Source organism: Alligator sinensis, unplaced genomic scaffold (assembly GCF_000455745.1).
Source record: "Alligator sinensis unplaced genomic scaffold, ASM45574v1 scaffold1334_1, whole genome shotgun sequence".
NCBI lineage: Eukaryota > Metazoa > Chordata > Crocodylia > Alligatoridae > Alligator > Alligator sinensis.
The window spans coordinates 567081-582030 of record NW_005842872.1 but is presented as its reverse complement, the minus strand read 5'-3'; the positions used below and the strand labels follow the sequence as shown (position 1 = coordinate 582030).

General features: G+C 51.5%; 1 pseudogene; it reads right to left on the bottom strand.

Annotated features, from left to right (window-relative positions):
* Window positions 1-622: 622 nt before the first annotated feature.
* The window catches only part of LOC102379869, a 15901-nt pseudogene continuing 1573 nt past the window's right edge, over window positions 623-14950 (bottom strand).

The following is a 14950-nucleotide window of genomic DNA, read 5'->3' as shown; positions in this document are numbered from 1 at the left end:
CCTGGCATTCTGTATTTTATACCTTTCAACAAATATATTTTTCTTTGAAGTCATACCTTGTATTACTAGAACTATTACTATAAGACTGCATTGGAATTGTAATCACTGGAATTGCATTGCTGCATTGGGGCTGGTTTCCTGAATGAATGGGAGCAAATCTGAGTGACTGATTAAGTAAACCTGGTGGCTGCCTACAAACTCATCAGGGGAGATCATCAGCAAATAGGAAGAGCCCTATTCTCCCCAGCACCATCTGGGGTGACGAGGAGCAATGGTAATAAGCCGATGGAGAATGCGTTTAGGTTAGAGATCAGAAGGCAATATTTTACAGTTAGGGTGGCCAGAATCTGGAACCAACTTCCTAAGGAAGTGGTCCTCACCCCTACCTTGGACAAATTCAAAAAGAGGTTAGATGATCACCTGTCTGGGGTCTTGTGAACCCGGCATTCATTCCTGCCTGTGGCAGGGGGTGAGGCTAGATGATCTGATCAGGTCCCTCCTGACCCTAGTTACTATGAAACTATAATAGGCAGATCCAGCTGCAGTTACAATTAACCAGCAATAATTAACAGCTCCAAGCCACAGACTGATAGGAGGAACTATCCGGTTTGAGTTAATCAATGCAGGAGATTGATCACCCACCCTATTGCCTATTCCTGTAACCCATTACAATACAGCCATTAAGTCAATCAAGTCAAGGGTGGACTCCCTAAACTGCACCATTGGGAGAAACCCCAGTGACTGACTGACAGCTGTCATGCACTACTCAAGACCCATGCAGGACAGTGACCTCTACATTGGGCAGCCAAGATGATGCTGGGGGAAATCACGGAAGTTTGCCAGAGAAGGGATAAAAGGCAGTGAAGCGTGACCGTCAGTGTCACCCTCTCATCCAGCACCCAACCTACTGAGACAGGACAAAGCTGGTGACCCCCTTATGAACAAGACACTGCCACGGACAAGCTTCAACTGTCCATCAACAGGAGGCCGGTAGGGCCTTGGATAGGTATAAGCGACATCAGTGCTACACTACTACTGCAGTAATTGTGTGTAAGTATGTGTCAGTGTGTGTTAAGGTAGCCAGTACCCCGCCATAATTCAAAGTCTGCCTTTATGATTTTATTGGTAACTTCATATCCCATACAATAAATTAGAATTTATTATGATCATGTGTGTCGGTCCTTTGTAGCCAACACACACGTCACCTGCCAGTGCAAAATTCTGGAGAGGATGACAACCAAAACCTGCCAAATTGGGCTCCCTTTGGTCGTGCCAGCAGCTCCTTGTAGACCCTGATGGGCATGCGCAGGCCTGGGAAAGGGGTAATCTGGTGAGAAGGAAAGGCAAGTTTGGGGTATAGGGCAGGGAATGCTTTCCTAGACATAAATGTCCCACATCTTGCAACTCAAGAGCCTCAAATACCAGAATCCTGGATTCAGGAGGGAAGACAAAGCTGGGAGGTAGCCAAGAAGAGTCCTTGGGTGTCAGTTAGAGCCAGATGTCTTAGGGAAGACACCCTATTGTAAAAGCACTTCTTCCCCTGGGAGCACTGCCTGCTTTTACAGAATAATGGGGATGGCAAAGCCCAGGCTGATTTAAAGATAATTTCACAAGTTCCCCAAGCAACTGGGCTGGCTTCTGCACAAGGTGTTTGTTTTTAACCTCTCCCACTCATCAAAACTCGGAGGCCAGCCTCTGTGTTCTTTGAGTTTTGCAGGGCCTAGAAGGGCTGAACAATGGCTTAACTCAGTCCACCAGCATGAGGCTCCTTGCCTGAATTAAGACACTGGTGGGTGCTGAGCAGGCAAATGTCCCCAAGCCCTTCTGGCATTGCTGGAAGGATTATGGATGTCCCCAGATATGCATGCACTGGTGCTGGGTCAGTTTGGAGGAGCGAGGGAAGCATTTCCAACACTCCGAGCAACTGAAATGGTTTCTTCTCTGTGTGGATGAGCTGGTGCCGGGCCAGGTGGGAGGATCGGGTGAAGCTCTTCCCACATGCTGAGCACTGATATGGTTTTTCCCCTGTGTGGATACGCTGGTGCTGAGCAAGGAGGAAGGACTGAGTGAAGCTCTTCCCACACTCTGAGCACTGATGTGGCTTCTCCCCCGTGTGGATGAGCTGGTGCCGGAGTAGGTTAGAGGAGTAGGTGTAGCTCTTCCCACACTCTAAACACTGATGTGGTTTCTCCCCTTTGTGGATACGCTGGTGCTGAGCCAGGCTGGTGGAGCGAGCGAAATTCTTCCCACACTCCAAGCACTGATACGGTTTTTCTCCTGTGTGGATACGCTGGTGTTGAGCCAGGTTGGAGGAGTGAGTGAAGCTCTTACCACACTGCAAGCACTGATGTGGCTTCTCTCCCGTGTGGATACGCTGGTGCTCCACCAGGCTGAAGGAGTGAGTGAAGCTCTTCCCACACTCCAGGCACTGATGTGGTTTTTCTTCTCTGTGGATGAGCTGGTGCTGGATCAGGTGGGAGGATCGGGTGAAGCTCTTCCCACACTCCGAGCACTGATGTGGTTTCTCCCCTGTGTGGATACGCTGGTGTTGAGCCAGGCTGAAGGAGCGAGTGAAGCTCTTCCCACACTCCGAGCACTGATGTGGCTTCTCTCCCGTGTGGATAAGCCGGTGTCTTCTCAGGTTTCTGGAATGGTTGAAGGTCTTCCCACACTCTGAGCACTGATGTGGCTTCTCCCCTGTGTGGATACGTTGGTGTTGAGCCAGGCTGAAGGAGCGAGTGAAGCTCTTCCCACATTCTGAGCACTGATGTGGCTTCTCTCCTGTGTGGATACGCTGGTGCTCAGCCAGGCTGAACGAGTGAGTGAAGCTCTTACCACACTCTGGGCACTGATATGGCTTCTCCCCTGTGTGGATATGCTGGTGTTGAGCCAGGCTGAAGAAGTGAGTGAAGCTCTTACCACACTCCAGGCACCGATATGGCTTCTCCACTGTGTGGACACGCTGGTGTTGAGTCAGGCTGAAGGAATGAGTGAAGCTCTTTCCACACTCTGAACACTGATGTGGCTTCTCCCTTGCATGCATGCACCAGTGCCTAGCCAGGTTGGAGAGCTGCCTGAAACTCTTTGCACACTTTGTGCCATGGTGTGACTGCTCTCCGCTCTGGACACACTGATGCTGGGACAGGTCTTGCCAGGTGATGAAGTTCTTCCTACACTCAGTGCAGCAGTGTGTCTTCCTCCCTAGGTGAACATGCTGGTGCTAAGACAGGGAGAAAAAATGGGGGAAGGTCTTACCACACATTACACAGCGGTACTGACATTTCCCCCCTGTGTCCATATAGGTGCTTGTCCAGGTCTGAGGGGCATACAAAGCTCTTCCCACATTTGGTGAAGCAGTGGGAGAGCTCTTCAGAATGGATCTGGAGGTAAGCAACCAGGGTTGAGAGGCAGCTTCTCACACTTGACACATACATAGAGTTTCCCAGTGTTTCCTATCTTGTGAAGAGCCAGGAGGGATGGGTAGTTAAAGGTTTTCCTGACCTTGGAGCAGGGCTGGGCTCTGCCCCTCTGCTTGGCAGTGAGGTCCTGCTTCCCTCTGACACCCTGCCCACTGTCTTGGCTTGGATGAGGGCTTCTTTCCAGTGCATCTTTACGTCTCTCATCTACACACCTGCACTCAGGGCTCTTTCTGGGTTCTGCCCCTTCTCCACTCTCATGCCCAATTGGAGATCTTACCTGGTTCACTGCTACATTCTTCATCTGCTTTTGGGGTCTCCCCTGACTCTTGGGCCATTGCTCCGTCTCAGATCTCCGGGAGTCCATCTCACCCAAATGCCCTGGGGAAGTCCATGGTGGCTCCAGGTTTGCAGGCCCTTCCACAGGAGTCTCCTCCTCAGCTCCGTTCAGGAGCCAGGCACTTCCTGCGTGGGGAAGAGAAACTCCAGATTAGTCCCTGCCCTGCTGGCAAGGGGCAAAGATTGGTATTCCTTCTGCTGGAATGGGCCTGAATAGGCCTGGACCTTGGCCCTTGTGTTCCCTCAAGAAATCAAGGTCTTTCTTCCAAAACCCAACGTGCTGGGGGTGACAGAAAGGCAGGTCCTTGTGCTGGGCTAAATGTTCCCTACTCAGGGGAGTTCAGAGTCAGACTCTCAAGGTTTCTGTCCCAACTGTCAGCCCCATCACCTCAGGCCCTGCTGAGACAAGGACATGAGAGTAGGTGTACACCAATAAAGATTTTTTGAGCTGATACCAATGGGCAATTATTAACGAGCGATACTGGCCGATACCGATCCAACTGCTGATATGCAGCCTTGCAGCTTGGAAAGCAGCATCCAGCTGGTAAGTCTGCTGGAGTAAGGGGTGACTGGGGGGGCAGATCAAAGCCCCCCTGGTGAGCGAGGGAGTGGGGTTGGGACAGAGAAGGCACTGCCCAGCAGGGGTAGAGTGGGGCAGGGCTCAGGATGGAGCCATGACTTGTCCAGGGTGTGCGGCTCCTGCAGCTCCACACACCCAGGGGGAGGCATGGGGGGCATGTGTCCCCTGGACCTGTGTGTGAGGTGAGGTCTGTGGCTCTTTCTTCTCAAAGGAGCACGGCTGTGCTACCTGCTTGCTTCCAAGTCAAAGTCTGCTGCAGGGAATGAGCCCATGGAGATTTCCTCTGCTGAGAAATCCCAGGTGGCCTGTTTCGCAGGAATCACAACTGGGTGTAAGGCCTTGCCATGACCCTGAACCTGGACTCTGTGCTGAGTCTTAGGCTTTGTGACATTCAGGGCTCTAGAGAGGAAACAGGAATGGGAAAATTCTGGTGCAGAACATGGGGGATTGCTTTCCTCCCACAACATGAAAGCTTCTGAATCCCACCCATACCCTCCCAGGTGGCCTGTTTCGCAGGAATCACAACTGGGTGTAAGGCCTTGCCATGACCCTGAACCTGGACTCTGTGCTGAGTCTTAGGCTTTGTGACATTCAGGGCTCTAGAGAGGAAACAGGAATGGGAAAATTCTGGTGCAGAACATGGGGGATTGCTTTCCTCCCACAACATGAAAGCTTCTGAATCCCACCCATACCCTGGAGCCATTTAATGCAGCCTGAGAACATGATGAAACACTTCCTGGGTTCCAGGTCAACCTGACCAGAAGCCAGGAAAAGCCCCAGCTTCTCTCATGTCCAGCAGGACTTCCATATAGCATCTTGATTTCCAGGGGGGGGGGGGACACGACACACGACTACAAATCCCATCAAGTCCTGGGAGAGGGTATTAAACAGGTATGGCTACCTTGGGCTGGGGAATGAACTCTTACATTACTGAGTGAAGATGCAAATTTAAGACCATGGTATCCCAGGGAAACCATATCTGGACTGAAAAAACAAGAAGCAAACTCAATTTTCCTGTAACAGCTGTAATTAGGGGGAGAAGAAGGGAAAAGTTGCTTGTCTCCATATCACTGGATTTCAAGAGGGGGGAACAACACTTGCCTGGACACTACAGTATAATGCACTGTATTTCAGGTCATCGCCCTGCAATGGCTGCATAGGGCATGTCAGCAGTTTGCAGGTTGCCCTGGCACTCTGGGCATGGAGCATTTTTGAGAGGGGAGTTGGGTGGAGGGAACAGCCACAACTCACCTAGCAGCAGGTCCTCCGACCCTGAGATTTCTCCACCATGCTCATCATCACAGACCCAGAGCTCCACCTGTCCTCGCTGGATGTGGCAGATTAAATCCGGTGTGGGACCTTGATATCCTGTTTGGGACAGTGGTTAAAGAGTGTTTGTGACTGGGTGCTGGATGCAGAATAACCAACCGGGATTTGGGCAATGGATTCAATGATTTCAAGGTTTCATTGAGGAGGAAGCGTTTAGGGTAAAAGAGAAGGTGCTGCAGGGAGAAGGCTTGAAGAGATAGCGGTCCTTGTCACACAGGTAGTGGAGGAATGGTCATAGGAAACAAAGCACCAACCACTCCCTGGTACAGAAAGGGTATCAAACTGACAGTCACCAAGAAAAGCCACAGAGATGCAGTGATCTGTGATGCACTAGGAAGCAGAAAGATCAAGCTTTTACTGTTTTCAAAATACCAAAATGAAGAGACAATAGATACACTTACGGATAGATTCCATTTATCTCATCAGTGGAACTCCAGTTAAAGGAATGGAAATAAGCTTATGCTCAGCAAAGGTTTAAAGTGAGGACCCTTGACAGTAAAAAGCAACCGTGACAGGTGACTGACAATGAAATATTTCTGGGAGAGAGGATAAATCAGCATCACCAGGGCACAGGACAAGATGATATTATAATAACTGTAGCTGTAACTAAATCCAGCATCCCACTAAATGGGAGGATCATCCCAGGAACGGAGATGAGTTTCATAGTTGGTAGGGTCAGAAGGGACCTAAGCAGATCATCTAGTCCGACCCCCTGCCATGGGCAGGAAAGGATGCTGGGGTCAAATGACCCCAGCTAGGTGGCTGTCTAGCCTCCTTTTGAAGACCCCCAGGGTATGAGTGAGCACCACTTCCCTTGGAAGTCAGTTCCAGCTCCAGGCCGCCCTGATGGTGAAGTAGTGCCTCCTGATGTTCAGCCTGAATCTACTCTCAGTCAACTTATGGCCATTGTTCCTCATTACTCCTGGTAGTGCTTGGGGGAACAGGGACTCTCCCATTGCCTGCTGGTCCCCCCTGGTAAGTTTACAGACAGCCACCAGATCCCCTCTCAGCCTTCTCTTGTGGAGGCCGAACAGGTTCAGGTCCCAAAGCTTCTCCTCATAGGGTCTGCCACGCTGCCCCTTAACCATGTGAGTGGCTCTCCTCTGGACCCTCTCGATGCTGGCCACATCCCTCCTGAAGTGCGGCGCCCAGAACTGGACACAGTACTCCAACTGTGGCCTTACCAGTGTCGCATAGAGAAGGATCACCTCCTTGAACCTGCTCGTGATGCATCTGTGGATGCATGACAAGGTGTGGTTAGCCTTCCTGCGTCCCCACATTGGCAGCCCATAGTTTCATAGTAGGTAGAGTCGGAAGGGACCCAAGCAGATCATCAAGTCCAACCCCCTGCCCTGGGCAGGAAAGAATGCTGGGGTCAAACGAGCCCAGCTAGGCGATTGTCTAGCCTCTTTTTGAAAACCCCCAGGGTAGGAGCAAGCACCACTTCCCTTGGAAGCTGGTTCTAGATCCTAGCCACCCCGACTGTGAAGTAGTGCCTCCTGATATCTAGCCTGAACCTACTCTCAGTCAACTTATGGCCATTGTTCCTCATTACTCCTGGTAGTGCTTGGGGGAACAGGGACTCTCCCATTGCCTGCTGGTCCCCCTTGGCCAGTTTGTAGACAGCCACCAGATCCCCTCTCAGCCTTCTCTTGTGGAGGCCGAACAGGTTCCAGTCCCGTAGCCTCCACTCGTAGGGCCTGTCTTACTGCCCCCTGGTTCACAGGTTGGCAAATACTGCCAGGTGTAAAAGTTCCTTGGAAGTCATGGAAATGACAAAAAGAAGACAAAAAAGACACACACACTTCATGGCATGTGAAAGCCCATAATGTAGAAATGGTCTATGTGGTCTTTATTGAGCTACAGAAAGCATTTGAGAACTTCCCTAAGAAAATCCTTTGGGGGAAGCAGAGGGGAAAGAAAGCATCAGAAAAGCAAACTGACCTAGTAAAAGGTAAGTTCCTCAACCTTGCACACAAGTCCTTGTATTGGAGATCCTTTAGAAAGAAAAATGGCTTTCACTAAGCCCTGCACCTAGCCCACTTCTTATTATCACACTGAGGGGTGTCTGATCTGCAGAAGGATTTTAGGAGGAGAATAAGAAAACTTTGGAGAATGGGAGAGGAAGCTTGAGAGCACAGATCTTAATGTAAATACAGCAAAGCCAGAGTCTCTGGTCTATAGAGATGAAGATGTCAGGAAGGAATGTGGACAGAAGCTTCCACTGACCCCTTGATAGAAGTACCAGGGTTCCATCACATGTACATATGCCACTAGAGGAAGAGTTGAGGAAATACACCATCCACATGTTATAGTAGCACAGGCTAATGAGGCTTCCATTAACTTGTGCTGGGTCATAACCAAAGGCAGAAAAAAGCATTTAGATAGTACCAAACTGACCACACTAGGACTGTTACATGTGTTTGGACAGGACACACTAGTGAAGGGGAAAATTAGAAATAATCCCCAAGGAAGAGCTGTTAGTGAATTTATGCACAGTGAATTGAAGATGATATGAATGTGTTGAGAAGGCAAAGGGAGATCATGTTGTCAAGACACTGCTGGATATGGAAGCACCAGCACCTGCAGGAATGGGGAAGATATGAGTGAATCAAATGAAGGAGAATATTATCAATATGATGCGAGAGAAGTCTGATCATTGACAGAGCAGTCCAGTCAAAGGTGCATGAGGATGAGACTGCTGAAAAACAGGAAGACGACAATAAAATTCAGAGTACACATAGGTCCAGGGAGAAGCAAGAACCAGAGCTTTACCCAGGGAAACAAGGGCTTGGAAATTCCTCAGCATCTGGTCCCGGTAAAGCACCTTGTCTTTGTCCTCCAGCAGCTCCCACTCCTTCCGTGTGAAATACACAGCCACGTCCTCAAACACCTCCCGGAGCTGCAGGCACAAACATTACACCTTCAGCGTTCCAGCTGCTTTCAGCCTCCACAGCCCTGTCTGCCGTCACTCTGTATTACAACTACCTGCAGGCTTAGCCATGACAGGAAGGGTGCAATATTCCCGTCTTCTGTTGACATGTGATATGGATGCAGCAGTGCACATAGGAGTTCATGTGTCAGCTTTATCCCAGATCATCACATTTTATTTGCTTGGTCCTTTGAGGCATCCTGAGCAGCACTTTTAGGGGCAGGGAGCCCCGGCTCCATGCACTGATAGGCCTGCCCATGCCAGCACCCTCTGGGTATTTGCACTTGGGAGGGACCTCCTGCTAATGCATCCTGGTGTGTTTGCAGCCTCCATCACCACAGGCTTGATGCTCTTCAGGTCTCTCTGCACCTGAAACTCTTTACGCCATGCCTGGCTCCTCCTGTGTGCCATCTCTGGTTCCTCCTGTGCTCTGCCCCAGCTGTACTCCCACACCCAACTGGACCTAGTGCCCTGCTCACCTCCAAGCTCTCCCCCTGCTTTGCAGGTTTGCTCTGCCGCCTCCGCACGTGGCCTGGCTCAGGTGTCACGGAGTTCCTCTCCTCCAGTCTCCCTGGGGAACTCCTCTGCAGCTCCAGGTTAACAAGCCCGTCCTCAGGAGGCTGCTCAGCTCTGCTCTGGGTCCCTGCAGGGTGCGGAAGGGAGTGCATAGATAAGCCCTAGTGCAGCTGGCATGGGGAAAGCCCTGCTAGTCTCCTGTAGCCTGGGCCTGAGGCAGCCAGAGGCTTCAGTGTATGGATGAAGGGGGCAGCGAAAGAATCAAAGTCCCACAGGTCTGGCTAACAGACCTACACAGGTATGAAGCTGGAAATGAGCCCCAGTAATCATCTCAGTGCAGGGTGCTGATCACAGCACCATGACAGAGCCTGTGGGAACAGAGTACTCCTCATCAAAATGTTCTGGCAGACAGCTGGAGGGTACCCCTTGCTGCTGGAAAGGGTAGAGCCACCGCTCCTTACCTGCTCCTTGGGAAGGGCCTTGTTCGGGGCACCAGCCTGATGAGCTTCCACATACTGGCAACTCCCAGGTCTCTTCCGTTTCAGGGGAATCTGCAGTAGGACAGAGGCCTGAGTTAGCTGTACCTGAAGCATCCAGAGGCCACTGGGGAGTCTCATTTCCCCATCACCTGCACTAGCCCCTTACTGGACACAGAAGGCTCCTGGGGGTGAGTAGAACAGCAATCAGGGTGGACAAAAAGTAAATGATTTTTAAATAAATCAGTTTTTTAATTTAAATCAGATTTTTTTGATGTAATAGTTTTTTGGGGTTTTTTAAAGATGCTTATTTAAAAAATAAATCTATATAAAAGATAGTTTTAACTTAAGAACTTTTAAAGCTCAACCTTATTGCTTTCTATGATGAAGTGACTGGCTCTGTGGATGTGGGGAGACCAGTGGATGTGGTATACCTTGATTTTAGCAAGGTTTTTTATATATTCTTCCACAGTATTCTCATAGGCAAGCTAAGAAAGTATGGGCTGGATGAATAGACTGTAAGCTGGATAGAGAACTGACTGGAGCATCAGGCTCAGAGGGTAGTAGTCAATAGCTTGATGTCTAGTTGGCAGTCAGTATCAAGTGGCGTGCCCTGTGGGTCAGTTCTGGGGCCGGTTTTGTTCAATGTCTTCATCAACCACCTGGAAGATGAGATGGAGTGCACCCTCAGCAAGTGTGCAGATGACACCAAGCTGGGGGGAGTAGTAGATATGCTGGAGGGTAGGACTAGGATTCAGAGTGATCTTGACAAATTGAAGGATTGGGACAAAAGAAATCTCATGAGGTTCAACAAGGACAAGTGCAAAGTCCTGTACTTAGGATGCAGCAACCCCCTGCAACAGGACAGGCTGGGGCTGACTGGCTGGGCAGAAGCTCTGCAGAAAAGGACCTGGGGGTGACGGGGGACAATAACCTGAAGATGAGTCAGCAGCGTGCCCTTGTTGCCAAGAGGGCCAACAACATCCTGGGCTGCACTGATAGAAGCACTGCCAGCAGATCGAGGGAACTGATTATTTCCCTGTTCAGCAGTCGTGAGGCCACAGTTGGAGTTCTGTGTTCAGTTTTAGGACCCTCACTACAGAAAGGATGTGGATGCACTGGAGAGAGTCCAGTGGAGGGCAACAAAAATGGTGAGGAGGCTGGGGGACATGACTTGTGAGGAAAGACTGAGGGAACTGGACTTAGGTAGTCTAGAGAAGAGAAGACTGAGGGGGGGATGTGATAGCATTCTTCAACTACCTGAAGGGGGTTTGAAAGAGGATGAAGCTAGACACTCTCTCAGTGGTAGCAGATGATAGAACAAGGAACAATGGTTTCAAGTTGCAGCAAGGGAAGTTTAGGTTAAATATGAGGAAAAAAAAATTCACTAGAAGGATAGCATACCACTGGAATAGGTTACCCAGACAGGTGATGGAATCTCCATCCTTGGAAGTTTTTAAGACCTGGCTAGACAAAGCTTTGGCTGGGAAGATCTAGTTGGGGATGGTCCTGCTTTGAGCAGCGGGTTGGACTAGATCGGGGTTGTCAAACAGGGGTACACATACCTCTGGGGGTACTTAGAACTGTCCTAGGGGGTGCACGCAGGCGGGTGGGGACAGAGCGCCGCTGCCTCCCAGGAGCAGAGCTGGGGTGGGGTGAGGTGACAGCAGTGCCACCCTTCTGTGGGCAGGGAAGCTTGCACGTGGTGGCTACTGCCACCACCAACCAGCCCAGTGAGCTTCCCTGCGCTGTCCCTGGGAGGCAGCAGCACTCTGGCTCTGCCCACCTGCGCACCATCCCCGCCTCCCTGCTCCATGTCTGGCTGTGCACCAGCCCCGCCCCCCCCTGCTTGTGTGCCAGCCCTGCGTCCCCACCCCGGCCCCAGGCATCTGGCCACCAGCGTGTACTTTTTAAAAAGGTTGACAATCCCTGGACTAGATGACCACCTGAGGTCCCTTACAATCCTATTTTTCTATGATTCAAGACATCACAATGGGCTAGGAATTATAACATCTAATTATGTATTATTTGAGACAGTATAATCATGTAACCTTTTTAGAAAAGTTTTATAAATAGGTCCCAACAGCAGTATATGGGGCTGAGAGATAACAGATGTGATTACCCACCCATCAGTCCTCTGGTCTCTCTGTGAGTCTGTGGACACAGAGTCAAGCCCTTACCTCTCTAGAAAAGTGTAAAGTTTCAAGAAGTTAAATGAATACAGGATATCAAACAAGAATTAATTTTTTGTAGAAAACAATGATTAAATCGAGGCTTCCTGACCAATGATTAAATCATGATTGAAATTATGATTTCATAGTTTCATAGTAGCTAGGGTCAGGAGGGACCTGATCAGATCATCTAACCTGACCTCCTGCCACAGGCAGGGATGCATGCTGGGTTCAATTTAAATTGATTTGATTTAAATTAAAATCCACCTTGACAACAATTAGATCACTGATTGTTGCCTTGGCAGTAGGAAAAGGCCCAACCAAGATAAAACCTCTTTCTCTGGGAGCTGCACACCTGCAGGAAGAAGTATCAGGGGCCTCAGCCTGCGAGCTGCCACCCACAGAGATCAGAGCTCTGTCCCAGGCCAGCCACGTGGTTGCAAATATTGCATCTCCGTCAGGGGCAGACATTCGAGCCTCCCCCCTGCATGAAGGACAGCCTCTCAGACATCCAGACCCACACCAGGCCTCCATATTGTACCTCACCTGACTCCTGGTGGGGCAGGGGTTCCTCTTTGGGGACATGAGGTGGCTTGTCCCAAGGTGCAAGGTTTTTCCTCTGTCCTGCTTCCTCCAGAGGCCTGTCTACACCATGGGCCTTTGGCTGCTTCAGCCAGGAATCACCAGGCTCCTGCAGTGCCCCAGTAGGCTGCATTTTGTCTGACAGCACCTCCTCAACCTTCACACTGGTTGTGACCTGGGGATGAGATATATATGTCACTGAGAAGCTGTGGGAACAGGAAGCAGGTGAAGATGGGGATGGCAGCATGAATGATCAGGTTTAAATGCTCTCAGCTGGAGCTTCTCATCCTCCACTTGTCACAGCTGGGACCCCTTGGTCATGGCACTGACCCACACTGCCCCCAGTCCCAGCAGGATGCTCATGAACTGCTTCAGCATCACCACCTCCAGGACCTGCTCCTTGCTGTGGCACTGGGGCTCCAGACAGAACAGACAGGGCTCCCACAAGCAGCTACAAACCTCCCACAGGCGCTCGGCTTCCAGGTAGCGAAGGCCCTGGAAACACTGGCGCCAGTTTGCTGGGGTCTGGAGGTCGTCCCTGGTGCCAGCTGTGGGGTCTCTGAGAGAATCACAGGCTCAGGAGGGGGCTGCATGGCCTGCATCGCCTCCTGCCCCGGATCGCCTGATGTTGAACCAGCTCCTCCTGTACCTGCTGCTTTACTACCATGGTGTCGACCTCCTTGGGGACACCCCCCGCCCCATCCCAGGCTGGATGACAGCAGGGACTTGTCCTGCCTTGCAGCTCCTGCCTGGAGAGCCTCTAGGTCCTGCTCCTCCAGCGTCACCTCAGGCTGCAGCAGGGCTGTGAAGGGAAGGGCCACAGCTGCCACAGGATCCAGCGCAGTCACCGTCTCCCCCAGGAGAAGCCTCCCCGTCAGGGCCTGGGCTTTCGCTGCCTTGCGCTCACATGCAGTGCCTGCCCACAGCGTCTGGTCTGCAGGGCCCTGCAGGAAGGAGACAGCATAGACTTCATAGTTTCATAGTAGGTAGGGTCAGAAGGGACCTGAGCAGATCATTAAGTCCGACCCCCTGCCATGGGCAGGAAAGAATGCCGGGGTCAAACGACCCCAGCAAGGTGTCTATCTAGCCTCCTTTTCACGACCCCCAAGGTAGGAGCGAGCACCACTTCCCTTGGAAGTTGGTTCTAGATCCTAGCCGTCTTGACTATGTAGCACCTCCTGATAGCTACTCTGAATCTACTCTGTCAACTTATGGCCGTTATTCCTTGTTATTCCCAGTAGTGCTCGGGGGGAACAGCCCCCCCATTGCCTGCTGGTCTCCTTTGGCCAGTTTATAGATGGCCACAAGATCCCCTCTCAGCCTTCTCTTGTGCAGGACGTACAGGTTTAGGTCTCGTAGCCTTTCCTCGTAGGGCCTGCCCTGCTGCCCCATGATCATGTGAGTGGCCTTCCTCTGGACCCTCTTGATGTTGTCCACATCCCTCCTGAAGTATGGTGCCCAGAATTGGACACAGTACTCCAACTGCAGCCTGACCAGTGTCACATAGAGGGGGAGGACCACCCCCTTGCACCTGCTCATGATGCAGCTGTGGATGCGTGACAAGATGCAGTTAGCCTTCCTGACCATGTCCCCACATTGGCAGCCCATGTTCATCTTGGAGTCTGTAACCTGTCCAGATCCATTTACAGCCTGTCCCTCCCTTCTAGTGTGCCCACTTCTCCCCACATCTTAGTATCATCTGCGAATTTGAACAAGGTGCTTTTCACCCCCTTATCTAAGTCACTGATGAAGATGTTAAACAGTGCGGGCCCGAGGACTGAGCCCTGGGGGACCCCACTGCCCACATCCCTCCAGGTCGAAAATGACCCGTCCACCACCACTCTCTGGGTGCAGCCCTCCAGCCAACTGGTGACCCATCTGACTATGTAGGCATCGACACCACAATCTCCTAATTTTTTAATGAGAATGGGGTGAGAGACAGTGTCAAAGGCCTTCCTAAAGTCCAGAAAGACTACATCCACCGTGACACCTGCGTCCAAGGATTTTGTGACCTGGTCGTAGAAGGCAACCAGGTTGGTCTGACAGGACCTGCCTCGAATGAACCCATGTTGGTTGCTCCTAAGCATACACTCCCCTTCCTCATCATGTGATGGAAGACCCAAGATCCCTGCCCCAGCCAGCCCCTAGGTCTGCCCAGCCCTGACTGTCCCCACACAGAGCAGCCTCATGGTCATCCTCACTTCCCCCCCTGCCCCAGACAGGCTGCAAGGATGGGACTAGCTTCATAAAACTCCAAACACCTACCCCCTCACCTCACACCCGCCCTCAACCTATGCCAGGCCCTGCAGCTCTTGCCTGGCACCTAGCGTGGCCTCGGTACCCTCCTCACCTGCCCAGCCCTGACTGTCCCCACACAGAGCAGCCTCATGGTCATCCTCACTTCCCCCCCTGCCCCAGACAGGCTGCAAGGATGGGACTAGCTTCATAAAACTCCAAACACCTACCCCCTCACCTCACACCCGCCCTCAACCTATGCCAGGCCCTGCAGCTCTTGCCTGGCACCTAGCGTGGCCTCGGTACCCTCCTCACAGTGCCTCCAGTGCCCCCTCAGCGCTTACTCCTCTCCCCCACAGCAACCAGAGGGGACA